Below are 19032 nucleotides of genomic sequence, written 5' to 3'. Positions count from 1 at the left end.
GTTTCAATCTGCCTACCTCTGGGTTATGGACCCAGCATGCTTCCATTACAGTACTCTGCTGCACATGTAAGTGCAAGAGATCCTGAAGCACTTACTCATCATGGGAAAGTACCAATGTGTTTCTTCATTGGTTGATGGAAGAAACATCTTACAAAAACTCTCCACATTATTGACTTTTTAAAATGTTTCTAGGAATCGTTCTAGATGAATGCTTATTAGCCTTTGTCAGTATGTTCTTTTGCAAAGTGTCGTTTTGGCGCAATCAGTTAGTGTGTAAGGCTATTAACCAAAAGGTTGGTGGTTCAATCCCACCCAGGGACTTAATTGACCTTGTTATCAGATTTTGGTGATCTTTAAGTAGACAAGTCAAAATTTCAAACCCCCTGTTATGGTGTAGGGTACCTGGCCTTCTCTAATGTAATCAGAGTTAGATTTGATTCAGTGATTTTATAAAAACAGCTAGGAAGAACAATTTAGCAGTGGGTTGCAGAGAAAAAGAAATATGCTGGCAGAAAAATCCAATTGAGTGATTAAACAGCTCTTCATTTTCTGGCTTTATTTTTATACTAACAAATTTGTTCTCTGAAAAGTGTCCACAAAGCCAAGTCTCTGATTAACACCTTTGTAGGGATGGTTTTTCACCTATTACTAAATTAAACTTGCTTCATTGGAAAGGCAGCAAGATGCATCTTCATTTCAATGTCTACTGAAATAATACAGGTTGACACCAGGAAACATTAACGCCACTGCATCCTTGCTGCTTTCGCATGTGGAAGTCTGTTTAATGTGAAAACAAGGTGATATCTAATTAGCACACAGGTAAGGAATTAAGAAAATCTTTATTTAAGGGTGAAGATGTTTCTCACAAAATCGTTGCCCCAATGCATCATTGAAATTCAAGCTGGAAAGATGATTTTAATATATCACTTGTACATTTTGTATTGCTCTTCTGGTGACAATGTAGTTTGTTTTTGTCAATTACCATTTTAATAATCGGGTAAAGAAAATTAAGTGGATTTTTGAAAGAAAACAATACTGTCAATATACTATTAAAACAAATTAAAATGGTAAAAGTTATTGTACTTTAAGTAAAAATAAAAGAGCAAAAATATCAATCCCAGTTTTGGATTACTTTAATTAACAAAAAAAAAATGCATATAGCAGAGGATAGTTTCAATCTGCCTACCTCTGGGTTATGGACCCAGCATGCTTCCATTACAGTACTCTGCTGCACATGTAAGTGCAAGAGGTCCTGAAGCACTCACTTATCATGGGAAAGTACCAATGTGTTTCTTCATTGGTTGATGGAAGAAACATCTTACAAAAACTCTCCACATTATTGACTTTTTAAAATGTTTCTAGGAATCGTTCTAGATGAATGCTTATTAGCCTTTGTCAGTATGTACTTTTGCTAAGTGTAGCTGTGGCGCAATCAGTTAGTGTGTAAGGCTATTAACCAAAAGGTTGGTTGTTTAATCCCACCCAGGGATTTAATTGACCTTGTTATCAGATTTTGGTGATCTTTAAGTAGACAAGTCAAAATTTCAAACCCCCTGTTATGGTGTAGGGTACCTGGCCTTCTCTGATGTAATCAGAGTTAGATTTGATTCAGTGATTTTATAAAAACAGCTAGGAAGCACAATTTGGCAGTGGGTTGCAGAGAAAAAGAAATATGCTGGCAGAAAAATCCAATTGAGTGATTAAACAGCTCTTCATTTTCTGGCTTTATTTTTATGCTAACTAATTTGTTCTCTGAAAAGTGTCCACAAAGCCAAGTATCTGATTAACATATTTGTAGGGATGGTTTTTCACCTATTACTAAATTAAACTTGCTTCATTGGAAAGGCAGCAAGATGCATCCTCATTTCAATATCTACTGAAATAATACAGGTTGACACCAGGAAACATTAACGCCACTGCATCCTTGCTGCTTTCTCATGTGGAAGTCTGTTTAATGTGAAAACAAGGTGATATCTAATTAGCACACAGGTAAGGAATTAAGAAAATCTTTATTTAAGGGTGAAGATGTTTCTCACAAAATCGTTGCCCCAATGCATCATTGAAATTCAAGCTGGAAAGATGATTTTAATATATCACTTGTACATTTTGTATTGCTCTTCTGGTGACAATGTAGTTTGTTTTTGTCAATTACCATTTTAATAATAGGGTAAAGAAAATTAAGTGGATTTTTGAAAGAAAACAATACTGTCAATATACTATTAAAACAAATTAAAATGGTAAAAGTTATTGTACTTTAAGTAAAAATAAAAGCTAAAATATCAATCCCAGTTTTGGATTACTTTAATGAACAAAAAAAAAATTCATATAGCAAAGGATAGTTTCAATCTGCCTACCTCTGGGTTATGGGCCCAGCATGCTTCCATTGCAGTACTCTGCTGCACATGTAAGTGCAAGAGATCCTGAAGCACTCACTCATCATGCGAAAGTACTAATGTGTTTCTTCATTGGTTGCTGGAAGAAACATCTTACAAAAACTCTCCAGATTATTGACTTTTTAAAGTTTTTCTAGGAAACGTTCTAGATGAATGCTTATTAGTCTTTGTCAGTATGTGCTTTTTGCAAAGTGTCTCTGTGGCGCAATCGGTTAGTGTGTTCAGCTATTTATCAAAAGGTTGGTGGTTCAATCCCACCCAGGGACGTAATTGACCTTGTGATCACATTTTGGTGATATTTAAGTAGACAAGTCAAAATTGCAAACCCCCTCTTATGGTATAGGGTACCTGGCCTTCTCTGATGTAATCAGAGTTAGATTTGATTAAGTGATTTTATAAAAAAACAGCTAGGAAGCACAATTTAGCAGTGGGTTGCAGAGAAAAGAAAAATGCTGGCAGAAAAATCCAATTGAGTGATTAAACAGCTCTTCATTTTCTGGCTTTATTTTTATGATTACAAATTTGTTCTCTGAAAAGTGTCCACAAAGCCAAGTATCTGATTAACATCTTTGTAGGGATGGTTTTTCACCTATTACTAAATTAAACTTGCTTCATTGGAAAGGCAGCAAGATGCATCCTCATTTCAATATCTACGGAAATAATACATGTTGACACCAGGAAACATTAACGCCACTGCATCTTTGCTGTTTTCTCATGTGGAAGTCTGTTTAATGTGAAAACAAGGTGATATCTAATTAGCACACAGGTAAGGAATTAAGAAAATCTTTATTTAAGGGTGAAGATGTTTCTCACAAAATCGTTGCCCCAATGCATCATTGAAATTCAAGCTGGAAAGATGATTTTAATATATCACTTGTACATTTTGTATTGCTCTTCTGGTGACAATGTAGTTTGTTTTTGTCAATTACCATTTTAATAATCGGGTAAAGAAAATTAATTGGATTTTTGAAAGAAAACAATACTGTCAATATACTATTAAAACAAATTAAAATGGTAAAAGTTATTGTACTTTAAGTAAAAATAAAAGAGCAAAAATATCAATCCCAGTTTTGGATTACTTTAATTAACAAAAAAAAATGCATATAGCAGAGGATAGTTTCAATATGCCTACCTCTGGGTTATGGACCCAGCATGCTTCCATTACAGTACTCTGCTGCACATGTAAGTGCAAAAGATCCTGAAGCACTCACTCATCATGGGAAAGTACCAATGTGTTTCTTCATTGGTTGATGGAAGAAACATCTTACAAAAACTCTCCACATTATTGACTTTTTAAAATGTTTCTAGGAATCGTTCTAGATGAATGCTTATTAGCCTTTGTCAGTATGTACTTTTGCAAAGTGTCGCTGTGGCGCAATCAGTTAGTGTGTAAGGCTATTAACCAAAAGGTTGGTGGTTCAATCCCACCCAGGGACTTAATTGACTTTGTTATCAGATTTTGGTGATCTTTAAGTAGACAAGTCAAAATTTCAAACCCCCTGTTATGGTGTAGGGTACCTGGCCTTCTCTGATGTAATCAGAGTTAGATTTGATTCAGTGATTTTATAAAAACAGCTAGGAAGCACAATTTAGCAGTGGGTTGCAGAGAAAAAGAAATATGCTGGCAGAAAAATCCAATTGAGTGATTAAACAGCTCTTCATTTTCTGGCTTTATTTTTATGCTAACAAATTTGTGCTCTGAAAAGTGTCCACAAAGCCAAGTATCTGATTAACACCTTTGTAGGGATGGTTTTTCACCTATTATTAAATTAAACTTGCTTCATTGGAAAGGCAGCAAGTGATGTCATCCAAGCATTGGGTCAAAGTTGGCTTCAAACCTCGTCTGCTTATGAAAAGAGAAAAGGGGTATGCAGGGCATGGCGGCCTTTTGCGGTGCTTGGATGACCCCTAGTTCGCATTAAATAATGCAGTCGAGTTTCCCACATTTGGGGAAATCACAGAGGTCAGCATACCCAGAATGCAATGAATGAACCGCACCCTGGGAGAACAGTCTTCATGACCATGGTATCTCCTATGCAAAATAAGTATGATTTGGGATAGGGCTGGGGAGGGCCGCTGCTCAGGCACATCTCTGTCAAGTAAAGGAGATTCAACTGAGGCAGCACAAGGGAACTCTCATCTGGGGACAACAACTGCAGGGAGAACACATATTTTCAGATGAACATGGGAGGGCAGAAGGCTGCCTAATACTGAAGCACCCCCAAACAACAAACCAAATGCAACAACTAGTGCAAGCATTCCTGGGGGAAGGCCTGCAGCAGATGGATTTGCATATGGCGATGTCATCCAAGCAGTGGGTCAAAGTTGGCTTCAACCCTCGTCTGCATATGAAAAGAGAAAAGGGGTGTGCAGGGCATGGCGGCCTTTTGCGGCACTTGGATGACCCCTAGTTCGCATTAAACACCTCCACCCTCCGTCGGTGTGGGGCTCATGTTGGCTATGCCCCAGCCCCTGAAGGATTCAAGCTGATTTCTTGCAGCAGCTGGGCACTGTAACAGCTCCAGAGCTGCTCTGTAAGGCAAGTAAAAGGGTGTGGGCCCTGCAGCACTACCTGTAGTTCGCATTGTGCGAGACCCCTAGTTCGCATTAAACACCCCCACCCTCCTTCGGTGTGGGGCTCATGTTGGCCATGCCCCAGCCCCTGAAGCATTCACGCTGATTTCTTGCAGCAGCTGGGCACTGTAACAGCTCAAGAGCTGCTCTGTAAGGCAAGTAAAAGGGTGTGGGCCCTGCAGCACTACCTGTAGTTTGCATTGTGCATTGGAAGGCACAAAGTAAGCAGACGGGAGGAGAAGTCAGGATAGTGCACAAGGGTATAGACGGGAGGGGCTCAAGAAAAAAGAAGTGGAAACAGACAGCAAACTAGGCTTCCAATGCACAATGCAAACTACAGGTAGTGCTGCAGGGCCCACACCCTTTTACTTGCCTTACAGAGCAGCTCTGGAGCTGTTTAATCACTCAATTGGATTTTTCTGCCAGCATAATTTTTCTCTTACGTCCTAGAGGATGCTGGGGACTCCGTAAGGACCATGGGGGATAGACGGGCTCCGCAGGAGACATGGGCACTTTAAGAAAGACTTTAGATCTGGGTGTGCACTGGCTCATTCTGTCCAGTGCGTCAACAGTGCAGATTTCTTCTTGTTTTTTCTCCCAAATTCTATAACAATGACAGTAAATGTTGTTTCTTTTCAAACAGAACTTTCTTGACCATGCTTCTTTCTTGAAAGATCTGGGAGCACATGGAAAACAGTACAAACCATGCAGTATCACAAGAGCCTTTATTTGATCTTTCATGAAGATAGAGCAGAATTGAGGACACGTCAACAATTTCTGCCGAAGGTGGTTCATCTTTCCACATGGTGCCTTTGGCCACTGACACCTTCGTTGAGTCAAAGTCTCTGGCTGTGGTCAGAACTTTGAAAATTTATGTCACCAGAACGGTTCAGATTAGGAAAACAGAGGCTCTGTTTGTCCTGTATGCTCCCAACAGGATTGGGTGTCCTGCTTCCATGTAGACCATTATGCGCTGGATCTGTGGTAAGATTCAGCATGCTCATTCCACGGCAGGATTGCCGTTACTGAATTAGGTGAAGACCCATTCTACTAGAAAGGTGGGTTCATCCTGGGCAGCTGGTCAGGGAGTCTCGGCATTGCAACTTTGCCGAGCAGCTATTTAGTAAACACTTTTGCTAAGTTTTAAAAGTTTTAGAGTAAAGGAGATTCAACTGAGGCAGAACAAGGGAACTCCCATCTGGGGACAACAACTGCAGTGAGAACACATATTTTCAGATGAATATGGGAGGGCAGAAGGCTGCCTAATACTGAAGCACCCCCAAACGACAAACCAAATGCAACAACTAGTACAAGCATTCCTGGGGGAAGGTCTGCAGAAGACGGATTTGCATACAGTGATGTCATCCAAGCAGTGGGCCAAAGTTGGCTGGAACCCTCATCTGCATATGAAAAGAGAAAAGGGGTATGCAGGGCATGGCGGCCTTTTGCGGCGCTTGGATGACCCTTAGTTCGCATTAAACACCCCCACCCTCCGTCGGTGTGGGGCTCATGTTGGCCATGCCCCAGCCCCTGAAGCACTCAAGCTGATTTCTTGCAGCAGCTTGGCACTGTAACAGCTCCAGAGCTGCTCTGAAAGGCAAGTAAAAGGGTGTGGGCCCTGCAGCACTACCTGTAGTTTGCATTGTGCGTTGGAAGGCACAAAGTAAGCAGACAGGAGAAGTCAGGAGAGTGCACAAGGGCATAGAAGGCAGCGGCTCAAGAAAAGAGAAGTGGAAACAGACAGCAAACTAGGCTGGAGAGAGACCTGAGACAAAGAGATCTGAATTATACGAGAGCCGACCAGGGGAAACACAAATTATGCAGTCAAGTTTCCCACATTTGGGGAAATCGCAGGAGCAGCACACCCAGAGTGCAATGGGTGAGCCTTGCCCTGGGAGAAGCACCTTCATGATCATAGTATCTCACCTGGCAGGTATGTAGGAGTTGGGCTAGAGCTGGGGAGGGTCGCTGCTCGGGTACCCCCCTGTCAAGTGAAGGAGATCAAACTGAGGCAGCACAATGGAACTCTCGAAAGAAGAACAAGGCTAGAGGAAGATCTGAGACAAAGAAATCTGACTTTTACCAGAGCTGACCAGAGGAAAACACAAACACAGTCCCCCACTACCACAAATAATGCAGTTGAGTTTCCCACATTTGGGGAAATCACAGGGGTCAGCATACCCAGAATGCAATGAATGAACCTAACCCTGGGAGAACAATCTTTATGACCATGGTATCTCCTATGCAAAATAAGTATGATTTGGGATAGGGCTGGGGAGGGCCGCTGCTCAGGCACATCTCTGTCAAGTAAAGGAGATTCAACTGAGGCAGCACAAGGGAACTCTCATCTGGGGACAACAACTGCAGGGAGAACACATATTTTCAGATGAACATGGGAGGGCAGAAGGCTGCCTAATACTGAAGCACCCCCAAACAACAAACCAAATGCAACAACTAGTGCAAGCATTCCTGGGGGAAGGTCTGCAGAAGACGGATTTGCATACAGTGATGTCATCCAAGCAGTGGGCCAAAGTTGGCTGGAACCCTCATCTGCATATGAAAAGAGAAAAGGGGTATGCAGGGCATGGCGGCCTTTTGCGGCGCTTGGATGACCCTTAGTTCGCATTAAACACCCCCACCCTCCTTCGGTGTGGGGCTCATGTTGGCCATGCCCCAGCCCCTGAAGCATTCAAGCTGATTTCTTGCAGCAGCTTGGCACTGTAACAGCTCCAGAGCTGCTCTGTAAGGCAAGTAAAAGGGTGTGGGCCCTGCAGCACTACCTGTAGTTTGCATTGTGCATCGGAAGGCACAAAGTAAGCAGACAGGAGGAGAAGTCAGGATAGTGCACAAGGGTGTAGAAGGGAGGGGCTCAAGAAAAAAGAAGTGGAAACAGACAGCAAACTAGGCTGGAGAGAGACCTGAGACAAAGAGATCTGAATTATATGAGAGCCGACTAGGGGAAACACAAATTATGCAGTCAAGTTTCCCACATTTGGGGAAATCGCAGGGGCAGCACACCCAGAGTGCAATGGGTGAGCCTTGCCCTGGGAGAAGCAACTTCATGATCATAGTATCTCACCTGGCAGGTAAGTAGGAGTTGGGCTAGAGCTGGGGAGGGTCGCTGCTCGGGCACCCCCCTGTCAAGTGAAGGAGATCCAACTGAGGCAGCACAATGGAACTCTTGAAAGAAGAACAAGGCTAGAGGAAGATCTGAGACAAAGAAATCTGACTTTTACCCGAGCTGACCAGAGGAAAGCACAAACACAGTCCCCCACTACCACAAATAATGCAGTCGAGTTTCCCACATTTGGGGAAATCACAGAGGTCAGCATACCCAGAACGCAATGAATGAACCTAACCCTGGGAGAACAATCTTCATGACCATGGTATCTCCTATGCAAAATAAGTATGATTTGGGATAGGGCTGGGGAGGGCCGCTGCTCAGGCACATCTCTGTCAAGTAAAGGAGATTCAACTGAGGCAGCACAAGGGAACTCTCATCTGGGGACAACAACTGCAGGGAGAACACATATTTTCAGATGAACATGGGAGGGCAGAAGGCTGCCTAATACTGAAGCACCCCCAAACAACAAACCAAATGCAACAACTAGTGCAAGCATTCCTGGGGGAAGGCCTGCCGCAGATGGATTTGCATATGGTGATGTCATCCAAGCAGTGGGTCAAAGTTGGCTTCAACCCTCGTCTGCATATGAAAAGAGAAAAGGGGCATGCAGGGCATGGCGGCCTTTTGCGGCGCTTGGCTGACCCCTAGTTCGCATTAAACACCTCCACCCTCCGTCGGTGTGGGGCTCATGTTGGCTATGCCCCAGCCCCTGAAGCATTCAAGCTGATTTCTTGCTGCAGCTGGGCACTGTAACAGCTCCAGAGCTGCTCTGTAAGGCAAGTAAAAGGGTGTGGGCCCTGCAGCACTACCTGTAGTTTGCATTGTGCGTTGGAAGGCACAAAGTAAGCAGACAGGAGAAGTCAGGAGAGTGCACAAGGGCATAGAAGGCAGCGGCTCAAGAAAAGAGAAGTGGAAACAGACAGCAAACTAGGCTGGAGAGAGACCTGAGACAAAGAGATCTGAATTATACGAGAGCCGACCAGGGGAAACACAAATTATGCAGTCAAGTTTCCCACAGGAGTATATAGGATACGACCCAGTGGTACCTGACGACATAGATACTAACAGCTATTTAATAACATTACGCTAGAAAGTGATTATTAGCAACATATATATCTATATAAACAACCCCGCCAGGGTTGTGCCTTCAAAAATAATCACACACGGACACGCTTTTTAAACCTTTTTTTCACATCTCTTTATTCTTCTTATGCACATGTATGTTAGTTCTGTGATTTTAACCTTTATGTTTCACTGCAGTTTGGGATAATAATATTAATATTTATCCAATTTTAATACATACTTAATAAAGGTTATATTTTATGATTCATTCATTCTGTCCAGTGCGTCAACAGTGCAGATTTCTTCTTGTTTTTTCTCCCAAATTCTATAACAATGACAGTAAATGTTGTTTCTTTTCAAACAGAACTTTCTTGACCATGCTTCTTTCTTGAAAGATCTGGGAGCACATGGAAAACAGTACAAACCATGCAGTATCACAAGAGCCTTTATTTGATCTTTCATGAAGATAGAGCAGAATTGAGGACACGTCAACAATTTCTGCCGAAGGTGGTTCATCTTTCCACATGGTGCCTTTGGCCACTGACACCTTCGTTGAGTCAAAGTCTCTGGCTGTGGTCAGAACTTTGAAAATTTATGTCACCAGAACGGTTCAGATTAGGAAAACAGAGGCTCTGTTTGTCCTGTATGCTCCCAACAGGATTGGGTGTCCTGCTTCCATGTAGACCATTATGCGCTGGATCTGTGGTAAGATTCAGCATGCTCATTCCACGGCAGGATTGCCGTTACTGAATTAGGTGAAGACCCATTCTACTAGAAAGGTGGGTTCATCCTGGGCAGCTGGTCGGGGAGTCTCGGCATTGCAACTTTGCCGAGCAGCTATTTAGTAAACACTTTTGCTAAGTTTTAAAAGTTTTAGAGTAAAGGAGATTCAACTGAGGCAGCACAAGGGAACTCCCATCTGGGGACAACAACTGCAGTGAGAACACATATTTTCAGATGAACATGGGAGGGCAGAAGGCTGCCTAATACTGAAGCACCCCCAAACGACAAACCAAATGCAACAACTAGTACAAGCATTCCTGGGGGAAGGTCTGCAGACGACGGATTTGCATACAGTGATGTCATCCAAGCAGTGGGCCAAAGTTGGCTGGAACCCTCATCTGCATATGAAAAGAGAAAAGGGGTATGCAGGGCATGGCGGCCTTTTGCGGCGCTTGGATGACCCTTAGTTCGCATTAAACACCCCCACCCTCCTTCGGTGTGGGGCTCATGTTGGCCATGCCCCAGCCCCTAAAGCACTCAAGCTGATTTCTTGCAGCAGCTTGGCACTGTAACAGCTCCAGAGCTGCTCTGTAAGGCAAGTAAAAGGGTGTGGGCCCTGCAGCACTACCTGTAGTTTGCATTGTGCATTGGAAGGCACAAAGTAAGCAGACAGGAGGAGAAGTCAGGATAGTCCACAAGGGTATAGAAGGGAGGGGCTCAAGAAAAAAGAAGTGGAAACAGACAGCAAACTAGGCTGGAAAGAGACCTGAGACAAAGAGATCTGAATTATATGAGAGCCGACCAGGGGAAACACAAATTATGCAGTCAAGTTTCCCACATTTGGGGAAATCGCAGGGGCAGCACACCCAGGTGAGATACTATAATCAGGACGGTGCTTCTCCCAGGGCAAGGCTCACCCATTGCACTCTGGGTGTGCTGCTCCTACGATTTCCCCAAATGTGGGACACTTGACTGCATAATTTGTGTTTCCTCTGGTCGGCTCTCGTATAATTCAGATCTCTTTGTCTCAGGTCTCTCTCCAGCCTAGTTTGCTGTCTGTTTCCACTTCTTTTTTCTTGAGCCCCTCCCTTCTATACCCTTGTGCACTATCCTGACTTCTCCTCCCGTCTGCTTACTTTGTGCCTTCCAATGCACAATGCAAACTACAGGTAGTGCTGCAGGGCCCACACCCTTTTACTTGCCTTACAGAGCAGCTCTGGAGCTGTTACAGTGCCCAGCTGCTGCAAGAAATCAGCTTGAATGCTTCATGGGATGGGGCATGGCCAACATGAGCCCCACACCAAAGGAGGGTGGGGGTGTTTAATGCGATCTAGGGGTCATCCAAGCACCGCAAAAGGCTGCCATGTCCTGCACGCCCCTTTTCTCTTTTCATATGCAGATGAGGGTTGAAGCCAACTTTGACCCACTGCTTGGATAACATCACCATATGCAAATCCATCTGCTGCAGGCCTTCCCCCAGGAATGCTTGCACTAGTTGTTGCATTTGGTTTGTTGTTTGGGGGTGCTTCAGTATTAGGCAGCCTTCTGCCCTCCCATGTTCATCTGAAAATATGTGTTCTCCCTGCAGTTGTTGTCCCCAGATGAGAGTTCCCTTGTGCTGCCTCAGTTGAATCTCCTTTACTTGACAGAGATGTGCCTGAGCAGCGGCCCTCCCCAGCCCTATCCCAAATCATACTTATTTTGCATAGGAGACACCATGGTCATGAAAATTGTTCACCCAGGGTGAGGTTCATTCATTGCATTCTGGGTATGCTGACCCCTGTGATTTCCCCAAATGTGGGAAACTCGCCTGCATTATTTGTGGTAGTGGTGGACTGTGTTTGTGTTTTCCGCTGGTCAGCTCTGGTAAAAGTCAGATTTCTTTGTCTCAGATCTTCCTCTAGCCTTGTTCTTCTTTCGAGAGTTCCATTGTGCTGCCTCAGTTGGATCTCCTTCACTTGACAGGGGGGTGCCCGAGCAGCGACCCTCCCCTGCTCTAGCCCAACTCCTACTTACCTGCCAGGTGAGATACTATGATCTTGAAGGTGCTTCTCCCAGGGCAAGGCTCACCCATTGCACTCTGGGTGTGCTGCCCCTGCGATTTCCCCAAATGTGGGAAACTTGACTGCATAATTTGTGTTTCCCCTGGTCGACTCTCGTATAATTCAGATCTCTTTGTCTCAGGTCTCTCTCCAGCCTAGTTTGCTGTCTGTTTCCACTTCTCTTTTCTTGAGCCGCTCCCTTCTATGCCCTTGCGCACTATCCTGACTTCTCCAGTCTGCTTACTTTGTGCCTTCCAACGCACAATGCGAACTACAGGTAGTGCTGCAGGGCCCACACCCTTTTATTTGCCTTACAGAGCAGCTCTGGAGCTGTTACAGTGCCCAGCTGCTGCAAGAAATCAGCTTGAATGCTTCAGGGGCTGGGGCATAGCCAACATGAGCCCCACACCGAAGGAGGGTGGAGGTGTTTAATGCGAACTAGGGGTCATCCAAGCGCCGCAAAAGGCCGCCATGCACTGCATAACCCTTTTCTCTTTTCAAATGCAGATGAGGGTTCCAGCCAACTTTGGCCCACTGCTTGGATGACATCACCGTATGCAAATTCGTCTCCTGCATACCTTCCCCCAGGAATGCTTGTACTAGTTATTGCATATGGTTTGATATTTGATGGTGCTTCAGTATTAGGCAGCCTTCCGCCCTCCCATGTTCATCTGAAAAGATGTGGTCTCCCTGCAGTTGTTGTCCCCAGACGAGAGTTCCCTTGTGCCTCCTCAGTTGAATCTCCTTAACTTGACGGGGGAGGGGCTTTCCCGAGCAGCCACCCTCCCCAGCCCTATCCCAACTCATACTTATTTTGCATATGAGATCTCTATATCATGAAGATTGTTCTCACAGTGTGAGGTTCATCCATTATATTTTAAAATAGGAAGGTTCAAATTACATATTTGAATTGCATCTATGTGCTGGATTCAAATGTCCCCCCCCCTTCCTTTCTCAATTGTGCCCGTCAGCAGCTATTCTAAGGTTGCTGCCAATGGGTGTGACACATTAATTTCTTCTGTGGGGTACACTGGACTCCACAAGGATTCACATTGGGGTGTAGAGTAGGATCTTGATCTGAGGCACCAACCGGCTCAAAGCTTTTGAATGTTCCCAAGATGCTCAGCGCATTCTCCTCTATAACCCCGCTTCCATGAACAGGGAGCTCAGTTTGTAGTTGGTGCCTTCAGTAGCAGGCCACTTAACAGGGGCCTGCCTCAGGCAGCCTATTCTTAGCTATTAATTTTGACAAGAAAATAAGAACTTTTTTTATGAGAATCTGCAAGGGCTGCAGCAGGCTAGGTCTAATAGACATCTTTACTGCAGCTTCATCACTCCCAGCGGCGCTGTATACTCCCGTGCCCTGGTTGCTGGATCACTGCAGCGGAGGCTCCGGTTTCTTCCTAAGGTCAGTCACACACACACCGCCCTTCCGGATCACGAGGCCGCTGATGAAGGGGAGAGTGGCCGTAGGGGGTGGACCGTGTGCGCACTGGCGTGGACACTGATTACTGGGCAGCCGCTCCACAAGCCACCAGGTACAGTTAAGGAGCACAGGTCTGGGGGTTTTTCTCCCATATTAAACCAATTTTGTACTGCCCGCAGCGCATTGTGATAGGTAATAGGGCCTGATTCAGGTTGGGTTGCAATCACAATAAGCGATCCAACTGCAAAAATTGCTAAGAGCATACGCATGTGCCTGCATTTTCTGCGGCACCCCGCAGAGAATGCGATCGCCTCTGCCTGTCAATCGGGGCAGGGGGGGGTCAGCAACACTCCATTTCCAAGTCAGGGATGGAGCGGTGCGGGGGCAAGGCTTCAAAATGGGGTCTGCAACGGAGGAGACACAGGGGGCGTGGTCACAGCGGCTGTATGACATCACATTCAGCCGCTGTGATCACAAAAATGGTGGCGGCTTCCTGCGCGCACATACAGTCTGCACCAGCAGAAGGCTACACCATTGTTTATGATCACGCTGAACTGCAGTGCGACTGCAATTACAGCATGGTCAAGAAGGGAGGCGTCATGCTGGGTGGCCATGTCCTGTCACTGTGCAGGAGCCAGCACCGCTCACACACTAGTCCCCGGGTGCAGCCCCCAACCCCCGGGACACCCGGAGCAACAAAATGTAGATTCAGGCCACCAGGCCACGCCCCTACCTATGAAACCATGCCTCCTTTTTACCATTGCGCTGCTTATCTGCGCGCACTGCATTACAATCTCTACGCCACCTCTCTGGGTGTCACCAGTGATAGTGACACCTCTGCCATGCTTGTAGCAGCTGGTCCTAAGATCTACGCCTCAAGCCCTGAGTGTTTGCCCTTGTGACTTGTTGATCATCATAGCGAAGCAGATGCTTACAGAAAACTGCAGGGGCTTAGATTGAAAATAAAAAAAATTATGGGTATAAGGTAGAGAGGAGCGGGTTCGCTTCTCCGAGAACCGAATTCCCCACGAACTCCACGTGGTTTACACTGGTCCGAGGCAGGCTCGGTTGTTCCCGCCTGACTCGGAAAACCTGAACAAGGGAAAATGTCATCATCCCGCTGTCGGATTCTCGCGAGATTCGGATTTCATATAAAGAGCTGCGCGTTGCCGCCATTTTTACTCGTGCATTGAAGAGAGAGTGGAGAGGACGTGGCTATGTTCTCTCAGTGAAAATCTCAATATCAGTGCTCAGTATCAGTGGTTACTTATTGCTGCTCAGTAATACTAGTAGTGTGTCTCTCCTGCTCAGTGTCAGTTCTCAGTAGTATCCTCATCAGTGCTCAGTATCACTGCTCATTGTCTTGTGCTGCATTGTGGTGCTCAGCATACTACAGTACATTACTATTAGTCCAGTGCTGCATCTTGCTGCTCAGTGTCAGTTCTAGTATCCTCATCAGTGTTCACTATCACTGCTCATTACATTGTGGTGTTCTGTATACTACAGTAACATAGTAATATAGTAACATATAGTAATTTAGTTTTTGAGGTTGAAAAGAGGCAAATTGCCCATCGTGTTAAACCTGTTTTAAGTTGTGATGATTCTACATACTTGCTGAATAATGTTTTATGACTAGTTAACTACTACAACTCATGTTACCCCCGGATTAACCATGTTGATATTTTAAGTATTATAACCTTGGATAGCTATTTCATTCAGAAATGTATCCATTCCTTTTTTAAATCCAATTACAGAGTCCACCATTACCACCTTCCCTGGCAGGGAATTCCACATCCTGATTGCCCTAACAGTGAAGATCATAGTATCTCACCTGGCAGGTAACTAGGAGTTGGGCTAGAGCTGTGGAGGATTGCTGCTTGGGCACCCCCTGTCAAGTGAAGGAGATCCAACTGAGGCAGCACAAGGGAACTCTCGAAAGAAGAACAAGGCTAGAGGAAGATCTGAGACAAAGAAATCTGACTTTTACCAGAGCTGACCAGAGGAAAGCACAAACACAGTCCCCCACTACCACAAATAATGCAGTCGAGTTTCCCACATTTGGGGAAATCACAGGGGTCAGCATACCCAGAATGCAATGAATGAACCTCACCCTGGGAGAACAATCTTCATGACCATGGTATCTCCTATGCAAAATAAGTATGATTTGGGATAGGGCTGGGGAGGGCCGCTGCTCAGGCACATCTCTGTCAAGTAAAGGAGATTCAACTGAGGCAGCACAAGTGAACTCTCATCTGGGGACAACAACTGCAGGGAGAACACATATTTTCAGATGAACATGGGAGGGCAGAAGGCTGCCTAAAACTGAAGCACCCCCAAACAACAAACCAAATGCAACTACTAGTGCAAGCATTCCTGGGGGAAGGCCTGCAGCAGATGGATTTGCATATGGTGATGTCATCCAAGCAGTGGGTCAAAGTTGGCTTCAACCCTCGTCTGCATATGAAAAGAAAAAAGGGGTGTGCAGGGCATGGCGGTCTTTTGCGGCGCTTGGATGACCCCTAGTTCGCATTAAACACCTCCACCCTCCTTCGGTGTGGGGCTCATGTTGGCTATGCCCCAGCCCCTGAAGCATTCAAGCTGATTTCTTGCAGCAGCTGGGCACTGTAACAGCTCCAGAACTGCTCTGTAAAGCAAGTAAAAGGGTGTGGGCCCTGCAGCACTACCTGTAGTTTGCATTGTGCGTTGGAAGGCACAAAGTAAGCAGACGGGAGAAGTCAGGATAGTGCACAAGGGTATAGAAGGAGGGGCTCAAGAAAAAAGAAGTGGAAACAGACAGCAAACTAGGCTGGAGAGAGACCTGAGACAAAGAGATCTGAATTATATGAGAGCCGACCAGGGGAAACACAAATTATGCAGTCAAGTTTCCCACATTTGGGGAAATCGCAGGGGCAGCACACCCAGAGTGCAATGGGTGAGCCTTGCCCTGGGAGAAGCATCTTCATGATCATAGTATCTCACCTGGCAGGTAAGTAGGAGTTGGGCTAGAGCTGGGGAGGGTCGCTGCTCGGGCACCCCCCTGTCAAGTGAAGGAGATCCAACTGAGGCAGCACAAGGGAACTCTCGAAAGAAGATCAAGGCTAGAGGAAGATCTGAGACAAAGAAATCTGACTTTTACCCGAGCTGACCAGAGGAAAGCACAAACACAGTCCCCCACTACCACAAATAATGCAGTTGAGTTTCCCACATTTGGGGAAATCACAGGGGTCAGCATACCCAGAATGCAATGAATGAACCTAACCCTGGGAGAACAATCTTCATGACCATGGTATCTCCTATGCAAAATAAGTATGATTTGGGATAGGGCTGGGGAGGGCCGCTGCTCAGGCACATCTCTGTCAAGTAAAGGAGATTCAACTGAGGCAGCACAAGGGAACTCTCATCTGGGGACAACAACTGCAGGGAGAACACATATTTTCAGATGAACATGGGAGGGCAGAAGGCTGCCTAATACTGAAGCACCCCCAAACAACAAACCAAATGCAACAACTAGTGCAAGCATTCCTGGGGGAAGGCCTGCAGCAGATGGATTTGAATATAGTGATGTCCTCCAAGCAGTGGGTCAAAGTTGGCTTCAACCCTCGTCTGCATATGAAAAGAATAAAGGGGTGTGCAGGGCATGGCGGCCTTTTGCGGCGCTTGGATGACCCCTAGTTCGCATTAAACACCTCCACCCTCCTTCGGTGTGGGGCTCATGTTGGCTATGCCCCAGCCCCTGAAGCATTCAAGCTGATTTCTTGCAGCAGCTGGGCACTGTAACAGCTCCAGAGCTGCTCTGTAAAGCAAGTAAAAGGGTGTGGGCCCTGCAGCACTACCTGTAGTTTGCATTGTGCGTTGGAAGGCACAAAGTAAGCAGACGGGAGAAGTCAGGATAGTGCACAAGGGTATAGAAGGGAGGGGCTCAAGAAAAAAGAAGTGGAAACAGACAGCAAACTAGGCTGGAGAGAGACCTGAGACAAAGAGATCTGAATTATATGAGAGCCGACCAGGGGAAACACAAATTATGCAGTCAAGTTTCCCACATTTGGGGAAATCGCAGGGGCAGCACACCCAGAGTGCAATGGGTGAGCCTTGCCCTGGGAGAAGCATCTTCATGATCATAGTATCTCACCTGGCAGGTAAGTAGGAGTTGGGCTAGAGCTGGGGAGAGTCGCTGCTCGGGCACCCCCCTGTCAAGTGAAGGAGATCCAACTGAGGCAGCACAAGGGAACTCTCGAAAGAAGAACAAGGCTAGAGGAAGATCTGAGACAAAGAAATCTGACTTTTACCCGAGCTGACCAGAGGAAAGCACAAACACAGTCCCCCACTACCACAAATAATGCAGTTGAGTTTCCCACATTTGGGGAAATCACAGGGGTCAGCATACCCAGAATGCAATGAATGAACCTAACCCTGGGAGAACAATCTTCATGACCATGGTATCTCCTATGCAAAATAAGTATGATTTGGGATAGGGCTGGGGAGGGCCGCTGCTCAGGCACATCTCTGTCAAGTAAAGGAGATTCAACTGAGGCAGCACAAGGGAACTCTCATCTGGGGACAACAACTGCAGGGAGAACACATATTTTCAGATGAACATGGGAGGGCAGAAGGCTGCCTAATACTGAAGCACCCCCAAACAACAAACCAAATGCAACAACTAGTGCAAGCATTCCTGGGGGAAGGCCTGCAGCAGATGGATTTGAATATGGTGATGTCCTCCAAGCAGTGGGTCAAAGTTGGCTTCAACCCTCGTCTGCATATGAAAAGAATAAAGGGGTGTGCAGGGCATGGCGGCCTTTTGCGGCGCTTGGATGACCCCTAGTTCGCATTAAACACCTCCACCCTCCTTCGGTGTGGGGCTCATGTTGGCTATGCCCCAGCCCCTGAAGCATTCAAGCTGATTTCTTGCAGCAGCTGGGCACTGTAACAGCTCCAGAACTGCTCTGTAAAGCAAGTAAAAGGGTGTGGGCCCTGCAGCACTACTTGTAGTTTGCATTGTGCGTTGGAAGGCACAAAGTAAGCAGACGGGAGAAGTCAGGATAGTGCACAAGGGTATAGAAGGGAGGGGCTCAAGAAAAAAGAAGTGGAAACAGACAGCAAACTAGGCTGGAGAGAGACCTGAGACAAAGAGATCTGAATTATATGAGAGCCAACCAGGGGAAACACAAATTATGCAGTCAAGTTTCCCACATTTGGGGAAATCGCAGGGGCAGCACACCCAGAGTGCAATGGGTGAGCCTTGCCCTGGGAGAAGCATCTTCATGATCATAGTATCTCACCTGGCAGGTAAGTAGGAGTTGGGCTAGAGCTGGGGAGGGTCGCTGCTCGGGCACCCCCCTGTCAAGTGAAGGAGATCCAACTGAGGCAGCACAAGGGAACTCTCGAAAGAAGAACAAGGCTAGAGGAAGATCTGAGACAAAGAAATCTGACTTTTACCAGAGCTGACCAGAGGAAAGCACAAACACAGTCCCCCACTACCACAAATAATGCAGTTGAGTTTCCCACATTTGGGGAAATCACAGGGGTCAGCATACCCAGAATGCAATGAATGAACCTAACCCTGGGAGAACAATCTTCATGACCATGGTATCTCCTATGCAAAATAAGTATGATTTGGGATAGGGCTGGGGAGGGCCGCTGCTCAGGCACATCTCTGTCAAGTTAAAGAGATTCAACTGAGGCAGCACA

General features: G+C 45.9%; 10 non-coding genes and 5 pseudogenes across 10 annotated transcripts; 3 read left to right on the top strand and 12 right to left on the bottom strand.

Annotated features, from left to right (window-relative positions):
• Positions 1-4263: 4263 nt before the first annotated feature.
• On the bottom strand, positions 4264-4442 carry LOC135020693 (U1 spliceosomal RNA; annotated as a pseudogene).
• Positions 4443-6745: 2303 nt separating this feature from the next.
• Positions 6746-6908, bottom strand: LOC135020575 (U1 spliceosomal RNA). Its single transcript, XR_010217988.1, has one exon. It is a non-coding gene; the product is annotated as a U1 spliceosomal RNA (small nuclear RNA).
• A 152-nt stretch (positions 6909-7060) lies between these two features.
• Positions 7061-7224, bottom strand: LOC135020429 (U1 spliceosomal RNA). Its single transcript, XR_010217857.1, has one exon. It is a non-coding gene; the product is annotated as a U1 spliceosomal RNA (small nuclear RNA).
• A 702-nt stretch (positions 7225-7926) lies between these two features.
• On the bottom strand, positions 7927-8061 carry LOC135020600 (U1 spliceosomal RNA; annotated as a pseudogene).
• A 152-nt stretch (positions 8062-8213) lies between these two features.
• On the bottom strand, positions 8214-8377 carry LOC135020451 (U1 spliceosomal RNA). Its single transcript, XR_010217879.1, has one exon. It is a non-coding gene; the product is annotated as a U1 spliceosomal RNA (small nuclear RNA).
• Positions 8378-10738: 2361 nt separating this feature from the next.
• On the top strand, positions 10739-10894 carry LOC135020698 (U1 spliceosomal RNA). The gene has a single exon (XR_010218052.1). It is a non-coding gene; the product is annotated as a U1 spliceosomal RNA (small nuclear RNA).
• Positions 10895-11568: 674 nt separating this feature from the next.
• LOC135020484 (U1 spliceosomal RNA) lies at positions 11569-11732 on the top strand. The gene has a single exon (XR_010217909.1). It is a non-coding gene; the product is annotated as a U1 spliceosomal RNA (small nuclear RNA).
• Positions 11733-11884: 152 nt separating this feature from the next.
• LOC135020543 (U1 spliceosomal RNA) lies at positions 11885-12047 on the top strand. The gene has a single exon (XR_010217966.1). It is a non-coding gene; the product is annotated as a U1 spliceosomal RNA (small nuclear RNA).
• A 3294-nt stretch (positions 12048-15341) lies between these two features.
• Positions 15342-15505, bottom strand: LOC135020397 (U1 spliceosomal RNA). Its single transcript, XR_010217826.1, has one exon. It is a non-coding gene; the product is annotated as a U1 spliceosomal RNA (small nuclear RNA).
• Positions 15506-16196: 691 nt separating this feature from the next.
• On the bottom strand, positions 16197-16338 carry LOC135020550 (U1 spliceosomal RNA; annotated as a pseudogene).
• A 152-nt stretch (positions 16339-16490) lies between these two features.
• Positions 16491-16654, bottom strand: LOC135020757 (U1 spliceosomal RNA). Its single transcript, XR_010218110.1, has one exon. It is a non-coding gene; the product is annotated as a U1 spliceosomal RNA (small nuclear RNA).
• Positions 16655-17346: 692 nt separating this feature from the next.
• Positions 17347-17488, bottom strand: LOC135020548 (U1 spliceosomal RNA; annotated as a pseudogene).
• A 152-nt stretch (positions 17489-17640) lies between these two features.
• LOC135020756 (U1 spliceosomal RNA) lies at positions 17641-17804 on the bottom strand. Its single transcript, XR_010218109.1, has one exon. It is a non-coding gene; the product is annotated as a U1 spliceosomal RNA (small nuclear RNA).
• A 692-nt stretch (positions 17805-18496) lies between these two features.
• Positions 18497-18638, bottom strand: LOC135020555 (U1 spliceosomal RNA; annotated as a pseudogene).
• A 152-nt stretch (positions 18639-18790) lies between these two features.
• LOC135020753 (U1 spliceosomal RNA) lies at positions 18791-18954 on the bottom strand. The gene has a single exon (XR_010218107.1). It is a non-coding gene; the product is annotated as a U1 spliceosomal RNA (small nuclear RNA).
• Between the last annotated feature and the right edge of the window lie 78 nt (positions 18955-19032).

This window comes from Pseudophryne corroboree, unplaced genomic scaffold (genome assembly GCF_028390025.1).
Source record: "Pseudophryne corroboree isolate aPseCor3 unplaced genomic scaffold, aPseCor3.hap2 scaffold_350, whole genome shotgun sequence".
NCBI classification, from domain to species: Eukaryota; Metazoa; Chordata; class Amphibia; order Anura; family Myobatrachidae; genus Pseudophryne; species Pseudophryne corroboree.
The sequence above is the reverse complement of the archived record's forward strand: the minus strand, read 5'-3'. Positions and strand labels throughout refer to the sequence as shown.